We start from the raw sequence: 25,316 nt of genomic DNA on the forward strand, positions 1-25,316 counted from the left end.
TTATAATTAGCAAACTCTATCTGCATTCCAGAGCCAGCCAATGAAAATAAGTCTTGTTCAGATATGATGAATTCATGTTTACACATCACTGTCCTAAAGACAAAAATAACTTCAAGTGTTTATAATGTTCAGATGTGAGTAATTACGCTCTGATTAAAAAGTTGCAGCCTAATTCCACTGATATCTGAACCCAACATATATTCTAGTTATTTCAATTGACTTTTGCTGAAGATGTAATGACAAACCAATTTTTCATTGGAATGAAAACATGGGTGATGACTTAAGAGTGTGTTTCCGGTCTCTATGTATTTCCTTCTTGTCATTCTTGGTAGATGATGAAGAAACAGTATAATGTTCGGAATGAGGAACACATAATTCCCTTGCCACTAACTGTCTGCACTGCCAGGACAGAAGTGTTTTTTTTTTGACCACCCAAGGCCTGTTGTAATTGCATCCAGTAATATTTCACTACTGTTTTCCCGTGCAAGGACACATAGAGGTGCAATCAAAATGATATTTCATGTAGCTTCAAATTTGGTTCTGTTAGCATATTTAAAATGTATGTTGACATGCATCATTCTTATGGTTACAACATCCACGTTTATGATACATGAAATACAGTCTAAATATTACAGTTCTTAAAATAGGTAAAATCATAATCACCCAAGTAAATTATCTTGCAATGCATAGGTTCAACACAGTCTCACTCTCTACTCGTCAAATGTCTGACGCATGGTCAAGTGATCTGGCGTCACTTTTTTGACGCACTGGGTATACCTTTGGCGTTATTTTTCAACGTGCAGGTTAGTCCGATAGACTTCTATAGAACTCAGCAGCGTTTAAATTTGACGTCTTGGTTCAGCACACCGCAACTACACTGAATAAATAAAAATAAATAATAGGCTACAAAAAAAATTATATATGACAGAGATCGTTTTTATCTGGCCCTCCAACTTGTTTTTAAGGGTTTAAATATTCTCGCAATCTGATATCAAAGTGATCTCTGTGCCAAAGCTTAGCGCGTTCATCAGTGGTGAGTTTAACAACACTCAACTGCAGGTAAAACAGCATTCATCGGTGAGTTTGACCAAAGCAACGCTCAACTGCAGGGAAAACGACATAAAAAGGTGAGTTTAACAACGCTCCAAGGCGCGTGCAAGTAAGCAGTTTAACCGTTTTCTTACAACCCATTTCGCTTATCGCTTATTCATAGTTCATCATCTCTATGAAATCACGTTCAAGAAGTCTCATTCAGCACACATCGCGATACTTGCCATCAGTTTCCATGTGCCACAGGGTCGGTGAGTAGATATAATTACGCTCTTTTAATGCCTGTTATAAAATGTATTCTGTCTTTATTAATCAGATTAGCGCCATATTGTTTACTCGCTGTATTATATCAGTCATCCGCGGCTGTCTTTGAGTTTCATTGCGTTTAACTAAATGAACACACCTGCTAACTAGTGTGATTAAACCCTGTCGGTCACGTGACGTGCCATAGACTTTCAATATATTCATTTCATGTCAAAGATGTAAATTTGTAGTAAAATCATGGTAACCACGACACGTACAATAGCAACAAATTAAATTTGAAGTTAAAACCCAGGAACGGGACATTTACCATGTTTTTGCCACAGTAACTGTAGTTCTACTATGGTATATTAATAACCAATACAACAATACAATAATCATCAAACTAACTTTGGTTGTACAACTGTAATGGTCGTTTTTGATGTGCTTTTATATGACAGATATCACACATTTACTGTACCATGCTTTTGATACCTTTTTATGTAAATCCAAAAAAAGTAAATAAATAAAAGGAAACATTTTTCCCTTCCTGCAGTTCATTCATATCAGTTTATATTTTAAATATTTTGCTCACAAAACATTATTAAAATTCTGTTTATAATTCTATTTTATTGTACCCCTCTCCCTTTCTTATTTTTATTATTATGTATTTTTTTTAGCTGAAAAGATGTAAAGGAAGCAGTCATCCCTGTGGTGTTTGTGGAGAGGTTTTCCTTCAGAAATGGAGAAGGCAGAAAGCTGCGGAGGCAGACATTTGCAGCAGTAAGTCTGTGTTGTTTTTACCTTTTTATCAAACTGCTGTTATAAATTGCACACCATTTGTTGTTTCTTAAACTTTTGCACTGTCCAAATACCCACACTTGCCATCTTTGCACTTGACCAATCGATTATTTATTTGACGTATTTCCTATGTTTAGGCCAAGTGTTCGAGTGAGCATGATGACCACAAGTGTGTGTCGAACTTTTCATGACCTGATGACAGTGGTTCCCAATCCTGATCCTGGAGAACCCCAGCACTGCACGGTTTTGGTGTCTCTCTTAGCTGTCTTGGAGTCTTCACTGATGAGCTGATGAGTTGAATCAGGTGTGTTTGATCAGGGAGACATCTTAAATGTGCAGTGTTGGGCTTCTCCAGGACCAGGATTGGGAGCCACTGCCTTATGGGACACACTTAAGTGTTTACAGAGATTTTTAGTTTGATCATTCAACTTTGCATTTTAAAATAAATTAATTGAAAAATTATTTTCAATATCTAATTATTATTATTATTATTATTATTATTATTATTATTAATATTTTACATACATTGTAAAGGTTTCCGTGACCCCTTGTGAGATCTCGACAAAAGGTCTCACAATTTATTCCAAAAATTGATGCATGATGGGATACACTAAGCCTGGTATAGAGCTCCGGAGCGGTATTGGAGATAATGTGGGTTTAGTGTTCATTAAGGGCACTGCGCTTTGGCATTATTAAGACTTGCGCACTACTGATAACAGTCCTGTTAGCTTGTAATAATTTTTTTAAATATATATATGAATATAGCTGTATAATTACACACACACATACGCACAGTAATGTATAAGATGCATGTAATGTAGTAATATTTTTCTTTCTTTCTGTCTTACAGGATTGTTTGCAGATAATGCTGTTCAAGCTCAACAGCTCTTTTAAGAGCTAACCCTCACAAACCTTCCTAAAAACTAAAAGAGCTATTACTGAGTCTCAGCGAATTTTGCCATGATCAGCTCTTCCCAGGTACATTTGTTTAAAATATTTCTGAATCAACATTTACTCATCAAATGCTCTGGTCTGAATCTTATTTTAAATTAACTTAATTATATGTTTAATGAGCAATGTTAATTGCACACAGAGTAAGATTATCTTGTTTTTCAGAAGAGAAGGAAGACCAAGGAAATGATTTGCTCATGAGGAATGAAGACGGCCATCTTGAGCCCAAACAAAGACTGAAGTCCTCTGGTATGTGTGTGTTGAAGCAATGCTGTGCAATGCTGTGTTATGTGTTACAGCACTTTATGATTTTATCTCACAGGACTGTTCATCTCAGCCGTAATTTATTCTTTCTATGTTTTTATTCTTAATAAAAAAAAAATTATATACAGCTATTACAATTAAATCATGTAGGCAAAGTGTGACCCGAATATTTTTAAACTTTAAGTAAAAAAAAAAAAAAAAAAAACACCAACTGTTTGTCTTAAATAAAAGAATACAAGTTTTATGTAAGTGGTTTACATTATTTCATTGTTTCATAAATGTTGTATTATAAATTGTGGATTGATAGTTGATTGGTTTGAAGCCAGGCCTTACACTAAAACACATTTGTGAGAGAAGTCAGGAACTTTGAAGATAGATTAGAGAGGGGAAAAAAGACACATTTACTGCAACAATAGATGAATTATAGAGGCAAAAAATTCTGTCACATGCTAAGGGGTGTCTCATGAGCAAGTCCTTTGCCTTAATTCTTGCAGAATGAAATTTTTATTGCAGTATTTTAATTTGTACAGATGATCTCATCAGCCAAATGGGGGGTTTTGACCAAGTGATGCTCTTGAAAGGACTGAAAGAAGAGGATGTGGTAAATTGTCTTCAGAGAAAAAGCTTCTCAAAAGGTCTTAAAACAGCTTGAAGAATGGTAAGTGTACAGTACTACAAGGGTCATAGTTGCTCACCCTGCTAAAATCACACAGAACATAAGCTGAGCTCTCTGTCAATTAAACAACTTAATCTGTATTGTGTGTTTCACTTTGACCAGGTCTGGGATCTTAGGACTGAGAGATCCTCTGGCTGAGAAAAGGCTACACCACACCAGTGCTGGATATCAACCACAAACTGTTTCCAGACACGAGAGAAGAAGAACACGATGGGGAGATGAAACCAGTTTAGATGTGATGATGGGAATCATTATTTTCTGGAACAGTATCACATGTCTTAAATGTATCACATGATCTGTATCACAGTTGACTGGATGGATTATTTTTACTTTTAAGGACATTTCATCACTCATCTGTGTGAACTGATTAATTTATGATATTAATGAATTTTTGATCCTTTATTATTTTCCTTGAACTGTGTTTGTCTTGAAGCTACTTTATCAACTTCATAGTCTATGCTTCAATAAAATTAATATGGTGAATATTGTGTGTTGAAAATTCTTGGTAAATTCATAATTTTACTAGATACTGTAGGCTACTATGGGTTTATTCTACACTTGAAAAACTACATATTAATTACCAGGATTATTTTTTGCTTAAACATTAATGACACCTGGAACAACAATACACCAGAAAGTTAGTATTGTATATATTTAATCACAAATATGCCTATATATCTATATAAAGGGATTTACTAGATGAATTATTTTGAAAAGCCATTTACTTTATAGTTACAAACACTTGAGGGATAACTGAGAATGTAGCAGGAATGATCAACATGGATCTTGTACTGCATTAAATCCAAGAGCACGCACATTACTGATGTTCAGCATCTGAGGACCCAGATAAGGGGATGAGGAGGACATTTTTACACTGATTGTTGCTAATTAGTTAATATATATAGTATTCTGAGTACTCCATGAATTATTCCTTGTGGAATAGTGAAGTATGACAATGTGTATAAATTGTCCTTGATTATTGCTTAACAGTGGGGAATAGATAATGGCATGTTGTTGCAGGTTTATCCATTATATTTATTACTGTTAACTTCAAAAATAAAATAAATAATCTATAATTTTTATTATTAAATCATTTCTTTCTAATTTTGCCATGTTTCATCAGATGGCCTCACCATGTCCTGTCAAAAGCTTTACTGCTCATGACATAAGAATAAGAAAAGGTTAGTCTGTGAAAACTGTCAGATATAAATGTGACTCAGCTCAGTTTGTTGTCCATTATGAGGAGAATACATACATGTAGGTTTTACTGCCCTTCTACCCCCAGGGGCCCAGTAGCACCCCCCGGAAGAGCCAAAAACTGTACATTTGAAATGGCTGTAAATCAGAGTCCAATTAATGAATCAAAGAGAAAACCAGAAGAATTTTTACTTATGCTATGCTGATAAAATAATGTCGGGCACAGTTTTCAGAAATAAATGGAAATGTTTCATAAAGCCATTTTAAATATTGCTCCCTCTAAAATACCAAATTTCACTCTGTCTTTCAATTATATCATAGAGGTTTACACAATGAAACTATTCATATATCCAGTTTTCCATTAAATATATTATTTATTTCATTTCGTCAATAAAACGATTTAAACTACATTACCCACAAGCCTCCGTCGTTCTATATATGGAAAGGCGAAACTAGGGGCTGTTTTTTGTAGTTAATCGAAGTTATGATTAGGGTTAGGGTTAGGATCTCGCTAAAGAGGTAATTTTCCTCAACATAGCAACCCTTAATTGTTAACTTAATATATTACTAATGTGATAATAGTAGCAAAACGTTCTTTTGTAACACGATGCGCTGTTTAGTATGGGTTAAAGGATAGTCCAACCACAGACAACCCTGCGATGACAAGGGACATTGACAGCCAATGATATCAAAGCTGAGCAGCGGCGTCACGCTTCCTTATCCATTTATGACCGATGACTTTCGTTTTTCGGCTGAAGGGATAGATTGGTTAACAATCAATAACATTTGCTACCTATTAGATTGTGTTTTATTAACGTCTACACCTTCCTCCAACAATAATGCAAATGCGCTAATTATTGTTTTCAGCTTGACAAAAATTGGGCAATATTGATGAGCACATGGCCAGCATTCGCAGTTCTATCGAACCGATTCCTCTCATTAAATCTTTTTTTTTTTTTTCTAAGACAGGTGCATTTTCTAATCAAATGATTAGCTTGTAACATTTAAATTGCATGTTATGTTTTGTTTTAAATCTATAAAAATTATTCACTTTTGTTTTTCTGTGATTTGCCATTCTTTACCAATTGAAATCTAGCAATAAAAACAGAGTTAAAAAAACTGATTCAAAGACAAATTGCCCATATTTCAGAGAACACTGAAGAATTTATTTGACCAAAAAGTGATACAACACACTGTTTCAAACTCAGAAAATAAAGACCATGAAGACATGCATGTCAAGTGTGCAATATCATCTATAAACCTCCATCAGCACAGCATCAAATAAACACTGATTGTCCGAACAAAGGAAGAAAGATAACGTTCAGGAAAACAAACACCTGCTACAAAAAAATGCAGAAATAAAACTGACAATAACATCATTCACTTCATGACTGGAACTAGGGGATGGCTGTGCATGAATACGTCCTTTACGAAAACTCCTGATGAGAACTGATGTTTGTTTTTTTATGATAAAAGCACCAGAAGTAAAGTTTACTGTATGAAGCTTGAAAAAGAGAACACAATGCTTTATCAATATAAAAATACTATTTTCAACCATTGTTTTGATCACTGGTTCTGTATACAATATATGGGTTGCTGGAAGGTCACAATGTATTCATTATAAGCTTAGAACTAAAACAAAACTGCACTGCAAAGTCTAAACACTAATCAAGGGAGCATTTCTGTGTGTGTTGGGAAGATAAAGAGTTAAAGAGGTGAGTCCTTGTGCATGATCGAGAAGAACATCATTATCTGCGAACAATCCTGAAAGACAGAAAGGAAGGAAATATTATTACATGCTACTTTTAGACCATAAAACCAGCCTCTGTAAAGATGCTGTATAATTATATATTAAATGCATCTATTATTAAAAGCTAGTCAATAATAGCAAGCTATATTCATATGAATTATAAAAAAATATATTACATGCTTAAAGGAATGTTATCAGTAGTGTAATTGATCTGCTCACGGAAACCTTTCCAATGTATGTGAAATATTATTAATAATAATAATAATAATAAAAATTAGATACTGAGAATAATTTGGTAGTAAAACAAAGTGTTGCATGTTTTCTTGGTGTACAGAAAAGTATATTTATTTTGTACATCATTTGCAACTGCTTTTTTTTCACTTAATTAGAAGCCCCCAAAATTAAATTGTCCTCTGTAATAGGGACTAATGAAAAGAGAATTAGAATTTATTTTAAAATGCAAAGTTGAATAATAATCAAAAAAAAAAAAAAAAATCTCTGTAAACACTTAAGTGTGTCCCATAAGGCAGTGGCTCCCAATCCTGGTCCTGGAGAAGCCCAACACAGCACATTTGAGATGTCTCCCTGATCAAACACACCTGATTCAACTCATCAGCTCATCAGTGAAGACTCCAAGACCTCAAAAGTGTGTTTGTGAGATAAGAGAGACACCAAAACCGTGCAGTGCTGGGGTTCTCCAGGATCAGGATTGGGAACCACTGTCATCAGGTCATGAAAAGTTCGACACACACTTGTGGTCATCATGCTCACTCGAACACTTGGCCTAAATATAGGAAAGACGTCAAATAAATAATCGATTGGTCAAGTGCAAAGATGGCAAGTGTGGGTATTTGGACAGTGCAAAAGTTTAAGAAACAACAAATGCTGTGCAATTTATAACAGCAGTTTGATAAAAATGTAAAACCAACACAGACTTACTGCTGCAAATGTCTGCCTCCGCAGCTTTCAGTCTTCTCCATTTCTGAAGGAAAACCTCTCCACAAACACCACAGGGATGACTGCTTCCTTTACATCTTTTCAACAAAAAAAAAAAATACATAAATAATAAAAATAAGAAAGGAGGAGGGGGGTAAAATAAAATAGAATTATAAACAGAATTTTAATAATGTTTTGTGAGCAAAATATTTAAAATATAAACTGATATGAATGAACTGCAGGAAGGGAAAAATGTGTCCTTTCATTTATTTACTTTTTTTGGATTTACATAAAAATGTATCAAAAGCATGGTACAGTAAATGTGTGATATCTGTCATATAAAAGCACATCAAAAACGACAATTACAGTTGTACAACCATAGTTAGTTTGATGATTATTTTATTGTTATATTGATTATTAATATACCATAGTAGAACTACAGTTACTGAGGAAAAAACATGGTAAATGTCCCGTTCCTGGATTTTAACTTCAAATTTAATTTGTTGCTATTGTACATGCCGTGGTTACCATGATTTTACTACAAATTTACATCTTTGACATGAAATGAATATATTGAAAGTCTATGGCACGTCACGTGACCGACAGGGTTTAATCACACTAGTTAGCAGGTGTGTTCATTTAGTTAAACGCAATGAAACTCAAAGACAGCCGAGGATGACTGATATAATACAGCGAGTAAACAATATGGCGCTAATCTGATTAATAAAGACAGAATACATTTTATAACAGGCATTAAAAGAGCGTAATTATATCTACTCACCGACCCTGTGGCACATGGAAACTGATGGCAAGTATCGCGATGTGTGCTGAATGAGACTTCTTGAACGTGATTTCATAGAGATGATGAACTATGAATAAGCGATAAGCGAGAATGGTGTGTAAGAAAACGGTTAAACTGCTTACTTGCACGCGCCTTGGAGCGTTGTTAAACTCACCTTTTTATGCCGTTTTCCCTGCAGTTGAGTGTTGCTTTGGTCAAACTCACCGATGAATGCTGTTTTACCTGCAGTTGAGTGTTGTTAAACTCACCACTGATGAACGCGCTAAGCTTTGGCACAGAGATCACTTTAATATCAGATTGCGAGAATATTTAAACCTCAAAAACAAGTTGGAGGGCCAGATAAAAACGATCTCTGTCATATATATATATTTTTTATAGCCTATTATTTATTTTTATTTATTCAGTGTAGTTGCGGTGTGCTGAACCAAGACGTCAAATTTAAACGCTGCTGAGTTCTATAGAAGTCTATCGGACTAACCTGCACGTTGAAAAATAACGCCAAAGGTATACCCAGTGCGTCAAAAAAGTGACGCCAGATCACTTGACCATGCGTCAGACATTTGACGAGTAGAGAGTGAGACTGTGTTGATAGGTTTAGTTATTTGACCTTGTTAGAATATAATAGTACTCAAATATAGATACTCATAATCAATACTACATAATTTCTTTGAAATGTTAGTTTTCAACTGGTTTAGTTTAAGACCCATTCTTTAAGAACATATTTGACATTTAGTGGTGATCAATCACAGTAAACAATTGTCTTTTCTATTTAAATGGCTTCAGAGGACTTAGAAATGTATTTTATGTTACTTGATGCATGGGAAAGGGTGCTTCCAAAACATTCTTCACAATGTATTATGTTCAAAGATAAAAATAAAATCATATGGACATTTTTGGGTAAAATCTTTAAGTCGTGTTTTCACAGAATCTGTGGGTTTTATGGCTAAAACAACCGAAAGGAGTCGGAAATGGAACAAAACTACACTTGAATTGAAGACACCGTATATTCTATGAACAAAGCTTTAATATCTTATTCAATTTTGCTCAAATTTATATTTTAAGGATGTGTAGATATTTGTACTGACAACAAGACCAAAGTACTGATTAGTATACTGAATAAGATACAGATAGAACCGTGAGTTCTGAAGCACATCTCTGAGACTGTACCAGTGTAGACATCAATGCCTTTGGAGTGGACACATATCATGCAACTGTGGGAACAGTGCTTGTACGTACTCTCCCTCAGATTCACTTCTACATAGAGTGCTATACATAGCACAAACATAAACACACTGACATCAAAGCAAAATAACAGTGTAAACTTCTTCAGAAGTGGCTTGAGGAGAAACATTTGGAAGTAAGTTTGCCTAGTTTTCTTATTGAGAAATAAATGTAATTATTGACTGAAAGGGGAAAGAGCAGAAGACACGTTTGCAGCAGACAGCTGAATTATGCAGAGAAACACACTTGTAATTACTGAAGCACTTTTCTCCTTACAAAAATTCCATCATTCTCTCTTTTCTGAGCATAGGGTATTATATTGTCAAAAGAGATGTCCATTTGCACAATAATACAATGCCAAATGTTTAGTTTAATTAAAGAAGCCCAGATGTGGGATTAGTTCCCACGTTTATGTTTTGAAATATTGTAAAATTAAGGTAGCAATTTTGTATAGAAAAGTTCGTTTACCGTCTATACAATTCTGAGAATACTAGATGTTTTTTACTAGATGTCAATATAATTCTAATACTAGATGTAATACTAGATGAATTCTAAAGACCATGGCCTCTGGAGAAAGTTAATAGTGTAACTCTTGATATCAGGGGAGTGAGGTTTTACCTGCATAGGTCTTACCAGCTGGAATTATTGGACTAAACAATTCTTCCACAAAGTAGGTGTCACCTCCAGGTGATGAGAGCAATCACTGTCTGCTTTAAGGAGGTTTGATCACATAGGGAACAGCTATGGCAAGTGCTCCGGACCTTGAAATCCAAGTGAAGAGGAAAAACAACTTTTAGCAGAACTACACAACATCTTTAGGACAAAGCTTGTGATTCTAGACACAGCAGAGTGCCACATGAGGCAGAGTAGATAATAAGCAAAGCAAGCGACCCTATTTACAACCTTTCCACTTTCACCAAATACATGCTAGAGGGCAAGTGAAGTGGTTGCCTTATGTGATTGTAGGAAAACTTAATTGCTACCTTTGCAACATTCTAAATGACTGAGCAAGAGACCAAGTGCTTGAACACCGGGAGGCTCTCATCAACATAGAACTGATAAAAGTTGAGTTTGACCTCAGAAAACAAGGAGATTTGGAGGATAGTCGAAGGAACAAGATCAGTCTATGTCCATGGGCCTATTGGCATACCATGCATTGTATACAGAGCAATCTGGTGCAAAGGTGGTCTGATACAACAGTGTATGGATCCCCAAGTAATAGTGCTCCACCAAAACTGATACATTTTTCTCCGTGTTGGTAACCATATAAGGTAAGATATCCAAGTGAAGATATTTTTGAACCATCTTGTTTCATTCAGTTCTTTCTGATGACATACTGTATACATACAGCAGTGCAGAAGGATGGATGCACTAATGTTGTTATGTATGTCAACAGAGAAGCCTAGAAAGTAAAATGAAGTCTAGTTGTGCTATGGCTGAACCTTGTAAAAACTTATAGGTCCACACTACACCAGGAAGGTCAACAACATCTAAGTGGAATCAGCAAGAGGAGGGCATAATAACTGTCTGTTCCATCTCAGTCGTATATTTGTCATGTTTACGAGCAAAGCTGTCAAATAAATGAAGGTGGAATATGCCTTATAGTGCCTTGAAATAATATTGCCTGGATTGCAGCCCTCAATAAGGGGAGGTCATAGACGGCCTCAGCATCACCACAAGATCTCTGCCAGATTACAGGGCATCCTTCAATTCTTAGAAAACTCATAATTTTGTGTTGTGTAGCTTTAAAGGTGCTGTAGGGAATGTTTGTAAAAAAATATTTTTTACATATTTATTAAACCTGTCATTGTGTCCTGACAGTAGAATATGAGACAGATAATCTGTGAAAAAAATCAAGCTCCTCTGGCTCCTCCCAGTGGTCCTATTGCCATTTGCAGAAACTCCATCGCTCCCGGTAAAAAATAACCAATCAGAGCTGCGGTCCGTAACTTTGTTTGTGTTCAAAATGTAGAAAAATGTATATAATAAGCGAGTACACCATGAATCCATTTTCCAAACCGTGTTTTTGGCTTGTCCTGAATCACTAGGGTGCACCTATAATAAGTGTTTATATTCTGACTATTTTAGATTGCTTCGGGGATACCGCGGCGGAGTAACCCAGTACCTTTGTGATTCTTCATAGACATAAACAGAGAGAAGTAGTTCAGGCTACGATGTTCTTCTGCAAGACGCAAGCAGTTCTGTTTATTAACCGCTAGAGCGTCAAAAGTTCCCTACTGCAGCTTTAAACCAAGTAAGACTAATTCCCTGGTACTCGATAGTAGCAGTGTTCTTATTCTGTTTTGCTGGAACCAACTTGCTGCTTGTAGTTTGAAAGACACTATAAATGTGCATACAACCAGTGCATACAACCTGGTTCATTTTCAGACTTGGTTAACTAGAGTGGAAATGTCCACTAGTGTGGAAAAGTCCACTAGTGTGTTCACACAAAGAAAGAAGGCATGGTTTCAGTAGCCACAGTTAGTGTTGAAGCAACCATGTCCGTGAGATGCCGTATGTTTATAGGTTTCTAGAGATGGTCAGCTGTATTAACCGTGGCTTGTTTACTGCAAACAGATACAAGCTTCATCACTGTGTCTGTCATGTGACTTTGTTCCCCTTTCAGGCTTGAACTGATACAAAACTTAGGACGTTATTAACTGTCTTCACATTTATTTTGAAAGGTGAAGATCACAATTATGGAAACGGGCGTTACATTTCCAACGAGTGCTTGTAGTGTGCAACCAATCACAATGCACTGGGTCAGCTGGCCAATCAGAGCAGACTGTGCCTGTCGGAAGGAGGGTTTTTGTAGAAAATTATGCATTTGAGAGAGGCAGGGCATAGAGGACCTACAATAATGTGTATTTGGAAAATAATGTGTTTTTTTGGACATTACAGCATGTCAACATACTCTATTACAATAAATACACAAAATAATGATCTATAAAAAGCATCCAATTACCCCTTTAAAAAAAGTTATAGTAAGTGTCTTAGTTTGTGGTTGCGGACTAGATAAGTACTTGCAAAATAAGTGTTTTCAGGTTTTTATTTGAAGTTGGGATGGTGAAGCTGGGTGGTGTTTTGATACCAACTTTGTACTCATTCAGGGGTATCACAATGGGGGCTAAAAGGGGGACAGAGTGCATATGGCCAAGAGACTGAGACGAGACCACAGTGTTGTTGAGGGGTATGACTGAGATTGCCAACCCCTCAACCATGTGCTGCTTGCGCACTGTATGTAGATAGGGGAATACTCACTTGTAAGCATGTATTAAAGTAAGGTCCAGTGCAGTTCCAGTGGCCTTCCTGAAAGCTACAGTTAGCCTTAGTAAGAACAAGAGAGATATGACATGGGCTGTGTCTGGTTAATTAAAGTTCTGGGTCATGTATATATACAATGCCGGTGACTGCTTCTATAAAATTTTGAGCAGTGTAGAGCTTGTTGTTTGTCTTTTTGTTAGAGCTTGTTGTTTGTCGTTTCTCTGATCACAAATGCAGGCATGGTATGATCTGCATATTTCATATGTATTTCTGATCACGTACAACATTTGTTCTATTCAACCATAAGTCCACTGCGATGTGGACATCACTGGATATTCTGCCATGATTCCAGTTCGAAACAAGTGTATATGTTTCATTCAAAGGGCATTAAAGTGTGTGAGACATAAATTCTCACTCGTGTGTGTGTGAAGACATGGCAGGCAGCAGCGCAGCGTATATCCATGAATTAATGATTGGAAGTGAAGTTAACTTTCACTAAACAAGATTTCGCCTGCTCAGGGAGTAGGGTGCAATGAACACGATGCACTGATCATACAGTAGCAAATTAAATTTAGTTAATGCACATAGCTGTCTACTAACGAGCTGGGATTGGGAACCGCTGTGGTAAGGGGTGTAACATTTTCGTCACACGCTTGAAGCATTCTGCCAATCACTACACACTGGATAGCTGGCCGATCAGTCTAAACTGTCTCAGGTTACGAATGTAACCATAGTTCCCTGAGTAGGGAACGAAACACTGCGTCATCTAGGGGTCGCTTTGGGGAACACCTCGTTGTGACCCGTGTCTTAAGCATACTTTGAAAAACACCAATGCGTTGGCCGGCGACAGCCTCTGACCAAAGTCCTTTTAGGCAAGTCGTGCCACTTGGCCACCATCTTAGCAATGCCTCTGGGCAGCTATTTCAGCCTAACAAGACAAGGCTCCTATATAAATGAATGGACAGAGAGTCAGAACTGCACTTTCACTGGTCACCGGGACAGATAAACTGCATGTATAGAAACAGCAGTAAAATATGATAAAAATCGCTGAAAATCTTTTATGACTTTGCCCCAAAATAAGGTTTAAAATACCTTGAAATGTGCGTATACGTCAGTGGAACCAGACGATAGGTTTAAATGTTTCCGGGCTTGACTTTTAAAAGCAGATAATTGGCTTTCCAGTGGGACATGTGCATACAACTGCCATTTTTGCCGAATATCGCTGTGGAGAGATCGCTACACTTGTATGTTTTCATATCATCATGAGCGCTTGTTCCACCATCAGTGAAACTAAATGACTGTCAGAACAAAGGTGTGCCTCTGAAAGACGAAGAAACACACATATGCCAACACAAACTAGCATAACTATTGTAGATAAATGACAGTTATTGCATGATATGGACCAAGGTTGGTGTTTTTTTTTTTTGTTTTTTTTTTCATATGATCGTAGTGGACACGGGTAGAGGACAGCGCATTTTCACTTGGCTAACGACAACAGGAGGTCACTATTGCTAGTCTGAGCATCCCTGTGCTCTGCAGGCCTCTGACATTGAGCCCAACACACAAGATTAGAACCTGTGCTGCGGCTGATGATGTGAAAAATATTACTCATCCTTTTCAGTCTGTACTCTCAGTTGTGTAGCATGGCAGGCAGAGCCACAAAATAAAGGATTTTTGAGAAAATGGGGGAGAGAAAGAGAATGAGAAAAATGTTGGCTTGTTAACAGCAAATCAGGATGGGACAGCAAATCCCATGCATAGGCTGCAGGTAAAGGACAAACAAAAGCTTAATATTCGAATGGAAAAATAAATCAATTTGAACAAACAACAACACAAAAATAATTTTCTCAGTTTTGTTTTTTCCCTTGCACCTCATGCAAGGTTTGATGTTGAAGTAGAAACAATTATTTTTGCTCTGCCAAAGCCAAAAGAACCTTACTTGTTGAAAACTGCAGATGGGTGGGCTGCTGTATTTGCTTTTTCCCCCTATGTTTTCTCTTTCTGTTATGTATGACTCCCTACATCCACCCATAATTCCTATTTCTCCTGCTGGAGCTGGGTGGGCATTCGTTCAAAGGTCATACCAAACAGTTTCTGGCCATAGCCCACCTTACCACCTACAAGGATGACATTCTCTGCTCGTTCTATGATGCAAGCCACAACCCCACGTTCAGAGTGCCATTGTCCAAAGATGGCCCTTAAGTGGAATTGGAGTGGATTTTGGCGAGAAACAGATCACCATTCACCATCGGCCCCAAGGAGGATTTTGCCAAATCCACTCCAGTCTCAGTACCCAGCCCACCATCTCCCTATGGTGGGGAGCATCAGCCCAAGCCCACGGACAATGAAGAGCCCATTACTGCCATGATCAATGAGCCAGCGCAATGCTGAGTGACTGAGTGGAGGACCACCCCGGTTAAGGAGCCCAACCCGTCAAGACAAGGTGTGAGAGCCAGCTACAGTGCCCACCGCAAGGGAGAGAGCCGTGGATGGAGTTAATATGGAGAGGAGGTCCGCCACCAACACTGCAGCTGAGGGTGGGTGGACTATGGAGCGCCAAAAGGGCCAGAATGTGAAGGAAGATCTTATTGACTGGAAATCTGAACTGGAGATTGAAATGCCCCCTCTCCTCTCTCCATTGTCTCCACTGGTCCCATCTAGCACTCCTTTGTAGAAAGTGTCCTCCAGTGCCTGTTCCTAGAAAGTGTCCTTCAGTGCCCGTTCCTCGAAAAATGCCCCCCCTTCCAACCGCTCCTCCCTCCTCCACCACTGTCGTCTGGCAGCCCCTCTGATCTCCTTATGCCCACCATCTATGTAGTGCGAGCGCCGCTGGACTGCTATCCTCCAGCGTCGCCGTGGTTGAAGTCTCCCTCACCTCCATCTCCAGTCTCTGAGGACTGACTCAACCGACCCACTGTCAACCATCGATCCATCAGCTCCACAGAGCTCCCTTGTCCCCTCGGCTCCACCTTGGTCGAGTGTTGACCCACCATCGCCTCTGGACACTTCTCAACTGGCTGCACTTAGTCAATCTGTCCAACCAGCTCGATTGAGCTACTTCCTCCCGCTTGCTCCACCTTGGTCCTCAATTGCTCTCCACCCTGGCTGCCCAGATCCTCAGCATCCCGCTGGCTTGTTGGCTCTCTGTCTCCGCCTCAGGTTCCTTCTCCAACTGCTTGACTGCCATTGGTTGGCCCCTGGTGCAGGCAGCCATTCCAAAAAAATGTCCTCAAGTAAAATTAAAGTACTCATAGAAATAAAAAATAATGGTCTGCATAGTGACTTGAGTAAGAGTTAAAAAAAGTATTTGAAAAAAAAAAAAATCTACTCAAGTAATTGGTTACTTTGGATCATATACTGTATATCTATAGTCTATTTTTATTTATACATATAGACACAATTTATCTAATGTGTCTGTGTATACATATAGATATATAAAAATTCTGTAGACTGTCAAATTCGTGTACAGTTTATGGAGCTCATAGCAAAATATTTAAAGAGCTGAGTTTTAGGGGGCTATATAACCAATGAATATGTTCATAGAAAAATTATTGTAGATCCTCTATGCCCCACCTCTCTCAAATTTATTGTTTCTTACAAAGTCCCTTCTTTCGACAAGTGCAGTTTTCTCTGATTGGACAGCTGACTCAGTGCATTGTGATTGGGTACACCGGAAGCATTTGTCGGAAATGTAAACAGAGGGGGGTATAATACCCAAAACATATCCTCAAGTAAAATTAAAAGTACTCAAATAAATATTTACTCAGGAAAAACTAAAAGTAATAGTCTGCATAGTTACTTGAGTAAGAGTTAAAGTATTTGATAAAAAAATAAATAATAATAATCTACTCAGTGTTACAGTTGGGTGTGTGCTAACGTAGAAATAAAGCGAACGAGGAGGGTCTTAATCAAAAGAGGAGTTTTCGGAACACACATTAACTAACATCAGGATACAACACATAACTACATCAACTCACATCATTAGGTTAATCACAGACGAAGAAGAACTAAACAGACAGGGTATTTAAAAGACACACAGGAGATAATGAGGGAACTGGAGACAGGTGGGGATCAATCAATTAACAAAACAAGAAAAGGAAGATGACCAACTAAGGGAACAGAAAGTCCATGAATGTAATAGTTCACCCCCTCCCGGAACTGTGCATCTTCACACTGCAAAAGGAATACCAGCGGAGGGAGGGTGGGGGTTCTGGAGGTGGGCGTGGGGCAGGTAAGGGGCAGGCAAGGAGCTGGGAACCAGGACAGAGTGGATGTAGGGAGGAGCCAAGGAGGAGCCCAGAACAGGAGGAGCCAGATGGTGCTAGAGACCAGCCAGGATGGAGATCTACGGTGGAGTCGACGGCGGGAGGAGCCATGGTGGAGAAGGAGCCGACGACACCAGGGGGCCGACAGATGGAGACTGCACCGGTGAGTGAGGAGCCCAAGATTGAGCAGTGCAGCCGCAGAGCCAGGGTGAAGCCGAGGATCTGGAGGGCCAAGGTGGATCAGAAGGGTTAGGCGACCAAGGCGGGGGCCCTGGAAGACCACTGCAGAGACGGAGTGACTAAGGATGGAGGTGGAACCAGAGGGAAGGAGGAGCCTGACAGAGCCGGAGGGATGGAGTGACGTGGTGAAGCCAGAGTAATGGAGTCCCGAGGCTGTGGATGGTCGATGACTGACCAAGGTGGAGCCGGAGGGATGAGTGTGCCCGGTGGAGCAGTTGGGATGCCAGGCCACGGTGGAGACAAGGGAGCTAAGAGCCAAGGCGGGGTCGAAGGACAGAGGGGGAGTCCAGGGCTTGGAGGCTGGAGGCGGAGACAGGGAATTCACACACCAAGGCGGAGCTGGAGACTGGCAGTCCAGCAGCGAACCATCGCGCCGAGATGGTGCGGACTGAGGGTGGCTGCGGGACTGACTGGTACCAGCAGAGATGAGGTAGAGGAACTGGCTGGTCTAGGAGGAGATGAGAGAGGAAGGATGGGAGGAAACACAGGTGGATCAGGGCTGGACAGAGCCAGCAGAGAGACAGGAGATACAGAGCTGGATTTAACCAGCGGAAGTGGAGCAGGGGAACTGGCAGTTCTAGGAACGAGGTGGGAAAGGGAGGCTGGGAGGGAACACAGGAGATTCAGGGCTGGATGTAACCAGCGGAGACACATAAAATTCAAGGCAGGGCAGAACCAGCGGAGAAACAGAAAACTCAGGGCTGGGCAGAACCAGCGGAGAAACAGAAAACTCAGGGCTGGGCAGAACCAGCAGAGAAACAGACAATTCATGGCTGGGCGGAAGCAGCGGAAATGGAGCAGAGGAACTGACTGAAGGAGGTGGGAGTGGGAGACTGAGAGGGTATACAGGAGGATCAGGGCTGGGTGGAACCAGCGGAGAAACATGGGATTCAGGAATTACCTCCATAAAACAGTCCATAAGGTCCATAAATTGCTCCATTTAATTTCCAGAAACTGAATACAGCTCACCCTCAGTCGTAGAAGGTTGGGCAGGGTTTTCCTCCTAGCCCTCAATCTTCACTAAAACTCCCACGATGCACAGTGTTGCCGGCTCACACACCTGGTCAGTTGCGCTCTCGAGGTCCTGCTCCCTGTCGGTGAAAGGCTCTGGTTCTGCGGTCCACCAGCAACGGTCCAGTTGCTCCAGGCACATGAGTTGGACTGCTGGAATAGCCATTCCGAGGGGGGGGGGGGGGTAAAAAAAGAAAAAACGCTGCTAAAATAAACTACACTATTGGGTCTTAATGAAAAGAGGAGTTTACCCAACACATTTACTAACATCAGGATACAACATCACATAACTACATCAACTCACATCATTAGGTTAATCACGGATGAAGAAGAACTAAACAGACAGGGTATTTAAGCACACAGGAGGTAATGAGGGAACTGGAGACAGGTGGGGATCAATCAATTAACAAAACAAGAAAAGGAAGATTACCAAATAAGGGAACAAAAAGTCCATGAACATAAAAAGTAGTTAGTTACTTTGGATCATATACTGTATATCTATAGTCTATTTTTATTTAGATATATAGACACAATTGATCTAATATATCTGTGTATATACTGTATATACACTCAAAAAAATGATTCGAGGTCTTCTTAGGTATGACACATTTAAATTGTGTTCACTTTATTTAAATATAGCTAATTGGGAATAATACATATATATATATATATATATATATATATATATATATATATATTTAATAAGTCTAACGTAAAATGTATAAATAGTGTTATCTATGAGATTTATTTTAATTTGCTTAACTCAAATTAATTTGGCTTCGGAGCGCGCCATTTGCGCATGTGCAAGAAAAGCTCAGAGAAGAACATGCACAGAGAGCTGTATGTCCGCCATTTTCTCGTCTGTTGCCGAAAGGACTGCTATGTCGTATTCATTATTGGTAAGTATTATCTTGTTTGAGTATTTGTAATAAAGACCTAACTGTAATAGAATGTTTAACTTATATCATCATTTTGAGTGAAATATGCAACAGCAGTGAAAGTTGTGCGAGGTGAATTGTTCCAAGTGTCACTTCGACAGCTTAACTTACTCCCGCAACTTGCAAATCCTGTGTTAGACCAGTCTAACGATTCAGAATGTGCCTGTAACTGTGCAAAATTGGTTCTTAACTAATTGGCTTGATATCTGGATCGATATATCCGTCATAAAATGAATTGGAGGCTTGTGATCGCTGCGATTGTTTCGGCGCGAGTCTATTTTTTGCTGCTTCACTTACGCTGAATTGGCCACAGTGCATTGTTCTTAATCAAATTTGACCTGCCTGGCATGAAAAATAAGACATTTCACCATAAAATCCGTGCCCATGGTAAATCAGAGCAAGTGACAGACAGGAGTAAGCCTACCACAGAACTAGGAGTGGAACGGTACATGTAACGTTATTCATATTGAACCGAAACGATATGGGCGTAACTGTTCGGTGCATGAATATACAGGGAGAATACACGGCATAAAAATTTATAAAACCCGCGTGAAAATTAATGTAATTCGGAAATACTGTTAGATATGCGGGTTCTAAGGGACACCTAATCTGTAACCCCCTTCTTAGTTCTGAAGCTTCATATAATGAATCTGCGATTGTCAAGATTGCGATGCTGGAATATGTCGTGTGTGTTTGTGTGTGTGTGTGAGAGAGTTATTGTACAGGTTTCTGGATTTGGCTTATTTCAGTCTTTATTTTCCCCCTGCATCCTGAAAGGCCTGATGATCAACCTGACTGAAGATACAGACTCTTTATTCAAGGAGTATGTGGTAAGGGATTTTTTTATTTTTATTTTTTATCACAATTCTGTTAATACTTTTATGTTTTATAATATTTGATTGATTATTACTAAATGCTAAATTTTCATTTCTTAATAAAACAATGTTTTAGTGGAATAATAAGATTTTGTTTCATTATGTTCACTGCTGTCTGTGTGCACTGTGGATGGGTTAAAAGCAGATCACGAATTCCAAGTATGGGTCACCATACTTGTCTGTATGTCACATCACTTTCGTCACTATTGAACAGCTTATTATTGATATTCTATGAATTTTGTGTTTGCCAAATCAAACAGTCCAAGAAGTTAAGGAAAATGTTGAGTTTCAGACTGAAAAGTAACAATGCAATTTGCTGATTACTTTTAAAATATAAAGGGTCAAATTTAATTAACCAAAGTGTTTTGTGTTTTGTCCAGGCCACTGAGGAGATTGTACAGAAGACATCGGAGTTGTGATTGAGGGCATTAAGGTTTTGAGCAACCTAGACTGCTTGATCCTGGCATTCAGCAATCAGTCTCATTTATGCTCTTGATCTTAGTTCTCCTGAAAACCTAAAGTACACCTTCGAGTTTATTCAGAAAACCTAATGAACTTTGATGGACTTGAATGCAAAGATCCTGCAACTCAAAGTCAAGCTGTTTGCATGAGATGTGCAATAATTTGAATTATTTGAAAATACATGCAGGTGCGCACACACACAGAAGTACATTTCCTTTTTATTAATTCTTACATGCTTTTTTTTTACACACTTTTTGTGTATTTCTTGTTAGTCATTTATGTCTTTTTAGGGATAGTTCACCCAAAAATGAAAATTGTCATCATTTACAGATTCTGGGGTTGTTCCAAACCTGTATAAATGTCTTTATTCTGTTAAACAGAAAGGAAGATGTGTTAAAGAATATGGGAAACTGAACTGTTCTGGGCCACCATTGATTTCCATAGTTGTTGTTTTTTTCTTCCTACTATGGAAGTCAGTGGTGGCCCAGAACTGTTCAGTTTCCCATATACTTTAACACATCTTCCTTTGTGTTCAACAGAATAAAGACATTTGTACATGTTTGGAACAACCTGAGGATGAATAAATGACAATTTGCATTTTTTAAAGTTCACCCAGATATTAAAATTATGTCATTAATATCTCACCCTCATGTTGTTCCAAACCCGTGAGACCTCCGTTCATCTTCGGAACACAGTTTAAGATATTTTAGATTTAGTCCGAGAGCTCTCAGTCCCTCCATTGGCTGTGTGTACGGTATACTGTCCATGTCCAGAAAGGTAAGAAAAACATCATCAAAGTAGCCCATGTGACATCAGAGGGTCAGTTAGAATTTTTTGAAGCATCGGAAATACATTTTGGTCCAAAGATAGCAAAAAGTACGACTTTATTCAGCATTGTCTTCTCTTCCGGGTCTGTTGTGAGCGCGTCGTATGTATTTTCGATTCTTCAACATTCTAACTGGCCCTCTGATGTCACATTGACTACTTTGATGATGTTTTTCTTACCTTTCTGGACATGGACAGTATACCGTACACACAGCTTCAATGGAGGGACTGAGAGCTCTCGGACTAAATTTAAAATATCTTAAATTTTAAAAGATAAAAGGAGGTTTCACGGGTTTGGAATGACATGAGGGTGTTTTTGACTTTAGAATTCCATAAACTGTTCATGTGCTACAAAGGCTGGGAAAAAAAGGCTTTAAAATGTGTACTTGCATTTTTTGTAAGTACTTTTCACATTAACACATCTAAATAAAAATCTCAATCAAGATTTGTCTCTTGTCTTTATGGGGTTCAAAAGAAGGATTTCCTAAATGATTTTTCAATTAAATGTTTTAAGTTTAAGAAGCATAAAACTAATTTTATAAATGTATCGATTTCATCTTAACTATTTGGTCAAAATTGAGTTGGATCAACTCACTTAAATTGGTCAAAATTGAGTTGGACCAACTCACTTAAATTGGTCAAAATTGAGTTGGACCAACTTGATTACATTTCATTACATGAATTAGTTTTTTATGAGTTGGGTCTACACATTTTTATTGGTTGGAAATCCTGCCCTCAATTAAATTGAGTTTGTCCAATGAGTTATTTTTTGAGTGTATATATTGTGACGAGTCAGCTGCCTCCTCCCTGATTGTCACCGGCACCCCGTCCTAAATCGCCGCCCTTCACCAGGCTCCCGACTGGAGTGGGTGTGTGAGAGGAGGGGCGCTGGACGAGTCAGGGCTGGCGGCGTGTGATGGGGCACACCTGATGTAAATGGAGCCTCATCCCCGCCGCTGTTTAAAAGCCCAACGCACCTCTCCTCGGGAGACCAGTCTCTTCCACGTGCATGCACACTGGTGTCCTCGTGGGTCCAGGAAGGGTGCGTTGAGGGACTCCCGCGCCACCAAGACGTGAGCTGCCGAACCCGCGATCCGGAGGAGAACCGCACCCGTTTACACGGCCGACGGGCCAGGATGCAGGGCCGTCCATCCCCTACCAGCGCCGCGGCCAACGTATATATTTCAAAATATTTTTTTTTTTTTTTTTTTTTCATCAGCCCTTAGTGTCACATAATGCTTCAGAAATCATTCAATATGTTGATTTACTATTAGTGATGATCTTTATAGCTTTATAGCTACTCATCAAAGAATCCTACATAAAATGTCACAGGTTCCAAAAGAAATATTAAGCAACAAAATTGTTTCCAGCACTGGTAATAAATCAATATATTAGAAGGATTTCTGAAGGATAATGTGACTCTGAAAACTGGAGTAACAGCTTATGAAAATTCTGCAATTGGGTTTCGTCCATTAAAATTAACCTTTTCAGATAGCAATCGTGGTCAGGACATTGGGTGAACTTACATATGCAGGTAAAATCAGAATGTATACATTTGTTGTAAAAAAAATAATAAAATAAAAAAAAATAAAAAACAATCTAACAGGCTTGATAGCTAGCATTTGTGAAGCAGTCATGGGGATCTTTCGGCCACCACCTAAGCTCCACCCAAAGAAAAATGTCACAATGTTTACTTACAGAAAAAGGGTCTATAGTTTCAGGCAATGCAGTCTGAGCTGGAAAGAAAATTGTTTTTCTATCGAGTCTTCAGATTTTAGGAGTCGTTCATTCATCACGTGAAAGATCCATAGGCTTTAAACTATGCGGTCTGATTTGGAAAGAGACTTAAAAATACTAACAACCAACTCTTTATTACTTTTGTTACAACATTTTGTGTATGGAAAATAACCATCATGACAGAAATTCACACATTTCTAAACTGTAAGGAAGCTTGTAAATTAATTTCTTTATCCAATGCTGTCACGTCACGTGACAAAAGAAGGAACAATAGATTAAAGCCTTTTATACGGTCTATGGTAAAAGCTTATGGGACAGTCACATGATAAAGGAATGACTCAAACCCAATGACGTGATGAACTAATCAATTCTCTTTCCGGCTCAGACTGCATATGTTAAAGCTTATGGGTTGTCACGTGATGAAGGAACGAGTCAAACCTGAAGACTTGTCAGATAAGAGGTGAGGTGAGATAATCATATACTGAAGACCCAGGTAAACATTATTCAAATGCTTGGCAAAGGAGATGCGTTTTTAATCTAGATTTAAACAGAGAGAGTGTGTCTGAACCCCGAACATTATCAGGAAGGCTATTCCGGTTTTTGGGAGCCATAGGTGAAAAAGCTCTACCTCCTTTAGTGGACTTTTTGCTAATTTGCTAAACATATACAAGAATATAATAATTGAATAAGAAAATCATATGCCCAATCTATACGTGTCTGCAGTGCACACCTTCTATTACATCTACCTACATAATTTAATGTGCCTTACAGACAGAGAGATTATTTAGATAAAACAATTGTAGCCTTGCAGAGAATCATAAAAGGGCAATTCAAAGCTGAATGCTTTTGCGCAACACTGGAAGAAAACAGTCACTTAGAGAGCCCTCAACGTGAACGGTAGAGAAACATTTTTGTGACATTTATTTTCTTCTCTGGGAGTTCAGAGTCTATTTGGCAGTGCCACGGGGCTTGTTGCAGACATTCAGAGAGATGTGAGGTCCATTAGAAACACTTGCTCTCTTCTTGGTGGCAGAAAACCTCCTCATCCTCACAGGCAATGTTGTGAATTACTCTCTGCTCAGGGACACAGAATACAATGTGCACTTGCACTTAACGCTCTCGGTGGGACAGTTAAAAAATCTAGGCTGAACTTAACTGTAAAATCCTTCCTTTTAATTTTTGCTTTCCGCACTTGGGATGAAGGTGGGAATTGAAAGTAATGCAGTGAACACTTTTTTTAAGAGCATATGTTACTTTGATCTGTTGATAAAATCACACAGACATGCTTTTTCTTTTCACCTACAGTTGGATTTTCTAATTCATTGAAAGGACCTACATGGCTACAGATCATAAAGGGGCAGTTTAATAGTTTACAACAGAAAACAGCAGAAATACAACAGAACAATTTCTGCTATCTGTACCTATAGGGGCGGTCATATGAGTTGACATTCCTGGATTAATTAGACCAGTGGTTCTCAAACCTTTCCTGGAGTACCCCCAGCCCTGCACATTTTGTACGTCTCCCTCATCCATCACACCTAATTCATCTTATCAGCTCATTAGCGGAGACTGCAAGTCCTGAAGTGGGTGTGTCAGATATAGGGAGACATACAAAATGGGAAGTGATGGAGGTACTTCATGGAGAGGTTTGAGAACTACTGAATTAGACTATTCATCTCATTATATTAAACTTTTTCTTGCTTTTTTCTTCCATCCTCCAAATTTAATAAAGTACTGAGTCAATAATAATGGATTTTGTATGGGAATACAGAAATACATGTATGAAAAGAGATGATCATGTAAATATATGC

The 25,316-nt window shown here is 38.7% G+C and overlaps 2 long non-coding RNA genes across 4 annotated transcripts; one reads left to right on the top strand and one right to left on the bottom strand.

Moving 5' to 3' along the window:
- The first annotated feature begins 689 nt into the window (after window positions 1-689).
- LOC127974266 (uncharacterized) lies at window positions 690-4,465 on the top strand. 3 transcript variants are annotated; one of them, XR_008157268.1, is made up of 7 exons: window positions 690-1,301; window positions 1,971-2,073; window positions 2,229-2,395; window positions 2,942-3,069; window positions 3,208-3,291; window positions 3,837-3,964; window positions 4,085-4,465. It is a non-coding gene; the product is annotated as an uncharacterized LOC127974266 (long non-coding RNA). The 3 variants fall into 3 exon arrangements; XR_008157267.1 differs by lacking the exon at window positions 2,229-2,395; XR_008157269.1 differs by lacking the exon at window positions 2,229-2,395 and having other exon boundaries at window positions 1,979-2,073.
- A 1,858-nt stretch (window positions 4,466-6,323) lies between these two features.
- Window positions 6,324-9,258, bottom strand: LOC127974264 (uncharacterized). Its single transcript, XR_008157266.1, has 3 exons — window positions 8,647-9,258; window positions 7,869-7,963; window positions 6,324-6,943 (listed from the first exon to the last, which is right to left on the bottom strand). It is a non-coding gene; the product is annotated as an uncharacterized LOC127974264 (long non-coding RNA).
- Window positions 9,259-25,316: the final 16,058 nt, after the last annotated feature.

The sequence above is a fragment of the Carassius gibelio genome, chromosome B16 (genome assembly GCF_023724105.1).
Source record: "Carassius gibelio isolate Cgi1373 ecotype wild population from Czech Republic chromosome B16, carGib1.2-hapl.c, whole genome shotgun sequence".
Lineage (NCBI taxonomy): Eukaryota > Metazoa > Chordata > Actinopteri > Cypriniformes > Cyprinidae > Carassius > Carassius gibelio.